We start from the raw sequence: 7,358 nt of genomic DNA on the forward strand, positions 1-7,358 counted from the left end.
ACATGATGTTCAAAAGAATGGTGATATCAGTGTGCAACAGATCCGTTCAAGTGATAATATGGCTGATTTGTTCACCAAATCTCTACCGACGTCAACCTTCAAGAAACTAGTGTACAAGATTGGGATGCGAAGGCTCAAAGATGTGAATTGATGCTCTCATCAGGGGGAGTTAATATGCGGTGTACTCTTTTTCCCTTACAATGTTTTGTCCCACTGGATTTTCCTTGTAAGGTTTTTAATGAATCAACCAAAAAGCGTATTCCTAACATGTGTACTCTTTTTCTTTCACTAGAATTTTTTTTTCCTAATAAGATTTTAACGAGGCACATTATCTGTAGACATCCAAGGGGAGTGTTATAAGAAATATCAAATTATTGTGGATGTCTACTCTTCCTCTTCATCTCAAATGCTTAATGACATATTTTCTTCACTTTTCATGCCTATATAGCAGTGCCTCCACATGTAAATACATAGTCTGTTTGAGATCGAGCCTTGTGTGGGTCAGATAAATACCCAATATCAGCATAACCAACAAGATCGGGACTGCAATCATTGCCATAAAATAAGTCCACATCGGTAGTCCCTTTTAGATACCGCAATATGTATTTGATTCCATTCCAATGTCTCCTTAAAGGAGTATAGCTATATCTTGCTGAGACATTAACTGAAAAAGTTATGTCAAGCCTTGTAGTGTTAGCAAGATACATTAGTGCACCAATTGCACTAAGATATGGTACTTCAGGACCAAAAAGCTCTTTATTCTTTTCTTGTGGTCGGAACGGGTCCTTATTCACATCAAGTGACCGAACAACTATCGGAGTGCTTAATGGACGTGCTTTATCCATGTAAAACCGTTTTAATACCTTTTCTATGTAGGCAGATTAATGAACAAAAATCTCGTTTGCCAAATGTTCAATTTGCAAACCAAGACATAATTTTATCTTTCCGAGATCTTTCATCCCGAATTTATTCTTTAATTAATTAATTGCCTTTTGGAGTTCTCTAGGAGTTCCAATAAGGTTTATTTTATCAACATATACGACAAGTACAACAAACTCCGATGTTGCTTTCTTTATAAAAACACATGGACAAATGACATTATTTATATAACCTTCCTTTAATAAATATTCACTAAGGCGGTTATACCACATTCTTCCTGATTGCTTTAGACCATACAAAGATTTTTGCAATTTGATTGAAAATATTTCCTTAGACTTTGAATTATGTGCGTCGGGCATTTTAAATCCCTCAAAAATTTTCATGTATATCTCATTATCAAGTGAGCTGTAAAGGTAGGTTGTAACCACATCCATTAAATGCATGTCAAGCTTTTCATGGACAACAAAACTAATGAGATAACGGAATGTTATATCATCCATAACAGAAGAATACGTCTCTTCATAATCGACACCAGGCCTTTGTGAAAATCCTTGTGCAACAAGGCGTGCCTTATATCTTTGTACCTCATTTTTCTCATTCCTTTTATGTACAAAGACCCATTTATAGCCAACAGGTATAACACCATTAGGTGTTTGGACTACATGCCCAAAAACTTCACGTTTCGCAAGTGAATCCAACTCAGATTGGATTGCTTCTTGCCATTTTGGCCAATCACGTCTTTGTCGACATTCTCCAACAGATTGAGGTTCAAGATACTCATTATCTTGCATAATGCTAGATGTAGCATTGTATGCAAAGAAATAATCCACCACTATATTCAATCGATTAAAATTTTTCTCAATATCGATTAGATTTATTGATAGTTTCTTGTTTTCTTGAGTCTCAGGCTCATCGATATCCTCATGAATCTCGGGATTGGTTAAATCATGGGTTTCTTTATAAGACTTTCGTAGTATCATCTTGATCATTTATTTTTATTTTTCTAGGATTTTGTTCCTTAGAACCCAATGGTGTGCCATGCTTTATGCGTGCTTTTGACTCATTAGCTATGACACTAGAAGATTGTCCAACATGGACATCAATACAGATTGGAACATTCTCTGCATGGATATGTGATTTCGCTATCCTTTTCAGATCCGTAAATGCGTCTGGTATTTGATTTATTATTTTCTGCAAATGGATAATCTTTTGCACCTCTTTTTCATAAATAGAGACACGTGGATCAAGATGAGACAATGATGGATTTTTCCACGAAATTTTCCATTTGATTTCACCAATTTCTCCCCCTAATTTTGGGAAAAATGCCTCATCGAATCGACAATCTGCAAATCGAGCAGTGAACAAACCTCCCGTTAATGTTTCAAGGTAGCGAATAATGGAGGACAATTTAAACCCAACATATATTCCTAACCTTCTTTCGGGACCCATCTCGGTGCGATATGGCGGTGCTACAGGCACATATACAGCACATCCAAAAATTCTTAGATGAGATATATTAGGTTCATCACCCAAAACTAATTGCAACGGGAAATATTTATGATAATTTATCGGTCTGAGACGAATTATCTTTGCTGCATGCAAAATGGCATGACCCCAAACTGAAGTGGGTAACTTGATTTTCATGAGTAATGGTTTTGCTATCAATTGCAGACGTTTAATCAAAGATTCTGCAATGCCATTTTGAATACGAACATGAGCTATAGAATGTTCTACTTTTATCCCAATTGATAAGCAATAATCATTAAATGCTTGAGATGAAAACTCAATGGCATTATCAAGTCTAATAGACTTAATTGGATTATCGAGAAATTGTGCATGTATTCAGATTATTTGTGCCATTAATTTTGCAAATGTCAGGTTGCGAGATGACAATAGGCATACATGAGACCATCTAGAAGATGCATCTATTAAGACCATAAAATATCTAAACGACCCACTAGGTGGGTGAATAGGTCCACAAATATCCCCTTGTATACGTTCCAAAAATGTTGGGGACTCAATCCCAACCTTTGTTGGTGATGGTCTAATAATCAACTTGCCTTGATAACAAGAAGTGTAAGAAAATTCATTATTTAAAAGAATCTTTAAATTCTTTAATGGATGCTCATTTGAGTTTTCTATAATTCGTCTCATCATAATTGATCCAGGATGTCCTTATCGATCATGCAAAAGTACAAAAGTATTGAAATCAGTAACTTTTTGGTTTACGATAGAATGTGCCTCAATTGCACTAATTCTTGTCCAATACATGCCACAAGATAAAGATGGGAATTTCTCAATAACCCTTTTCTGGCCAGAGACATTCTTGGTAATGACGAGATATTCGAGATTATTCTCATCTATTGTCTCAATATGAAATCCATTTCGGCGGATATCTTTAAAACTCTACAAGTTCCTCTTGGACTTAGAGTAGAATATTGCATTCTTTATGATAAGTATTGTTCCCTTAGGCAGAGTTATAGTAGCTCTTCCGGAGCCTCCAATTATTTTTGTACTACTATATATTCATCAACATCTATATGGTGAATATCTCTTTTAAAGAGAAAGTTATATCATTATGGCCATGGTCAAAATTAGATGCAAGATATGTTTCTTGCATTATTGTTGTCCTTTAATAATCACATTGCCAAAATATTTTGGCGTACAATAGGTACGTGACCAATGATCACTGTCACGACCCGAAATTCTCACCTTCGGGACCGTGATGATGCCTAACATTTCACTTTCTAGGCAAGCCAATATTAGAATAATATTATCCATTTTAAAACAATTTTAAATTGATTAATAACAAAGAAACAAATGCGGAAATAAAGTCTGAAATACAGTGAATAATCCATAAAAATAGTGATGTCTAAATACCATCCCAGAATTGATGTCACAAGTGCACAAGCTTCTAGAATAATACAAATAAAGGTCTGAATAAAATAAAGTTGTCTGGAGCAAACACACAGGTAATATAAGATAGACGGAGACTTCAGAACTGCGGACGCTGTGCAGTTATACCTCAAGTCTCCTCTGGGTAGCTGAAATCCGAGCAAGTCTATGGTACACCGCTGGGACCAACTCTGAAATCTGCACAAGAAGTGCAGAGTGTAGTATCAGTACAACCGACCCCATGTACTTGTAAGTACCGAGCCTAACCTCGACGAAGTAGTGACGAGGCTAAGGCGGGTCACTTATATTTAACATGTACGCAATAATAGTAATAACAAGAATAATAATAACGGGAATATTAGTAAGACCAATAATTAATATTAATAATTGAAATCAACTCAGCAGTCACAATTCCTCAACTTGTTTTCTATTGCGACGTGCAACTCGTTCCCCCAATATAAATTTTAAACAATTTCGTTGTGGCGTGCAATCCGATCCCCCCCAATATAGACTTTTAAATAAGTCTGTTGCGGCGTGCAATCCGATCCCCCAATATATATTTACTTTCATTTTCGTTGCAGCGTGCGACCCGATCCCCCAATATAGACTTTCAAATAAGTCTATTGCCGCGTGTAATCCGATCCCCCAAATATAGACTTTTAAATAATTCAGTTGCAGCGTGGAATCCGATCTCCCAATATAGACTTTTAAATAAGTATGTTGCGGTGTGCAATCCGATCCCCCAATATATATTTACTTCCATTTCCGTTGCGGCGTGCAACCCGATCCCCCAATATATTTTCACAACTTATAAATATAATAAAAATTGCTCCAATAAATACCATGTCCAATGAGAAACTATTAAGCATCAAGGCACAGAATAATTATAATTTATTTATGAACAAATAATGACAAATTAGCAATTATTTATGAAAATTATGGAGAAAATAGGCAGTTTAATATTTAGTACGCTAAATGTCAAATAGCAATTAAGACACACAAGTCAAATAAGCATGTAATAATTATTGCAGGAATTCAAGAATTAATATTTGACAACGAATACGAGTGAAACAATTTATATAATAATTCATTCATGATTTAAAACGATTTATGATTTTTCAAGTAATTATGCAAACAATTAATTTGACTACGTATAGACACTCGTCACCCTGCCTATACATGATTCACATGCGTCTCACATAACAAATAATTTAATGATTTTATTCACTCAAGTCAAGGTAAACCAAAGACACTTACCTCTCTTCGCAATCAAATTTCAAGTTCCCAATACACCCCTGCCTCGCGAATTACTGTCCGAAATCCTCAAATCTAGTCATAAACAATTCAATATATTCAATACAAATTGTAGAAATTAATTCCATATGAATTTACTATTTTTTCCGGATTAAAATCCGAAATTCATTTTAAAGCTCGACAGTGGGGCCCACGTCTCGAATCTCGAAAAAACTTACGAAATCCAAACACCCGTTCCGAAACGAGTCCAACCATATAAAAATTACCAATTTCCGATGTCAAATGGACCTTCAAATCTAAATTTTTCGTTTTTGGAAAGTTTTACAAAAATTCTAATTTCTTGCATCTAAATCCGAAATAAGTGAGGAATATAGACATGGTTTTATGAAATATAATCACTTTTGGTTACAGAACACTTACACACTTCAAAGTCGTGAAAATCCCCTTTGAAACCGCCCAAATCCGAGATTTAAAACTCAAAAATGAGTAAAAATGGTGTCTTTCGAATTTATGGGCTATGCCTACTCATTTTCGCATATGCGGATAAAAGTTCCGCATTTGCGAGACAAGGCTCGCATTTGCGATGCCAGGCTGCCAGGTGAAGTTTCGCATCTGCGGACATTCCTGTCGCACCCGCGACATCCGCTTTTGCGCAAATTTGCCGCACTTGCGAAGACCCTAGGCTAGGCCAGGCCAGCCCCGCATCTGTGCAATTCTGTCGCACCTGCGGCATCGCAAATGCGGCCAAGACTCTCGCAGGTATGATTACATCAGAGGCAGTAAATTTCCAGAATTTGCTTAAGTTCACAATTTGATCCGATTTCGATCCGAATCACACTCGGGGTACTCGGGACTCCGTCCGAATATACCAATAAGTCCTGTAACATAATACATACTTACTCGGGGTCTCATATCACATCAAACAACGCTGAAATTACAATTCACACCTCGATTCGAACTTTTGAGTTTTAAACTTTTTAATTTGCAAATCTCGTGCCAAAACATATTAAATGAATCCAGAATGACTTCAAATTTGCCACACAAGTCATAAATGACATAGCAGAGCTATTCCCATTTTCAAAATCGAATTCCGACCCCGGTATCAAAAAGTCAAATTTATGGTCAAACTTTTGGAAATCTTTAGCAGCAACAACAACAACCCAGTATAATCCCACTAGTGGGGTCTGGAGAGGGTAGTGTGTACGCACACCTTACCCCTACCTTGGGGTAGAGAGGCTGTTTCCAAATGACCCTCGGCATCCTTCCCTCCAAGAACTCCCCACCTTGCTCTTGGGGTGACTCGAACTCACAACCTCTTGATTGGAAGTGGAGGGTGCTTACCATCAGAGCAATCCATCTTGTCCATTTTTGGAAATTTTTAGCCTTTAAATTTAATTCTAGGCATACACCCAATTCCCAAATTACGATACGGACCTATCGGAACTGTCAAAACACTGATATGAGTTCGTTTACTCAAAATGTTGACCAAACTCAACTCATTTGAGTTTTAAGGCTCTATTTCACATTTTAATCCATTTTTCACATAAAGACTTCCCAGAAAATTGTATAGACTGTGCACGGTAGTCGGGGAGTGATAAATAGTGCTTTTTGAGGTCTTAGAACATAGAATGAATTATCAAATTAAAAGATGCCCTTTTGGGTCATCACATTCTCCACCTCTAAAACAAACGTTCGTCCTCGAACAAAGTTAGAAAAAGTACTTGAGCTGGTGAAAAGGTATGGATATTTACTCCGCATGTCTGACTCGGACTCCCAGGTAGATGCCTCTACCGGCTGACCTCTCCATTGCACCCGAACTGAAGGATAACTCTTAGACCTCAACCGTCGGACCTGCCGGGCTAGAATATCTATCGGTTTCTCCTCATAAGTTAAATCTTTGTCCAATTAGACTGAGCTGAAATCTAACACATGGGACCGGTCACCATGATATTTCCGAAGCATAGACACATAGAACACTGGACAAACCGCCGATAAACTAGGTGGTAGTGCAAGCCTGTAGGCTACTTCACCCACCCTTTCAAGAATTTCAAAAGGTCCAATATACCTAGGGCTCAACTTGCCCTTCTTTATGAACCTCATTACACCTTTCATAGGTGAAACCCGTAGCAATATTCTTTCTCCAACCATGAATGCAATATTACGAACTTTACGATCGACATAACTCTTTTGCCTAGACTGAGCTGTGCGAAGTCGATCTTGAATAACATTGACCTTATCCAAGGCATCCTGTACTAAATCGGTACCCAATAACCGAGCCTCTCCCGGTTAGAACCAGCCAACTGGCGAACATAATCGACTTCCGTACAATG

This window comes from Nicotiana tabacum, chromosome 9, assembly GCF_000715075.1.
Source record: "Nicotiana tabacum cultivar K326 chromosome 9, ASM71507v2, whole genome shotgun sequence".
NCBI classification, from domain to species: Eukaryota; Viridiplantae; Streptophyta; class Magnoliopsida; order Solanales; family Solanaceae; genus Nicotiana; species Nicotiana tabacum.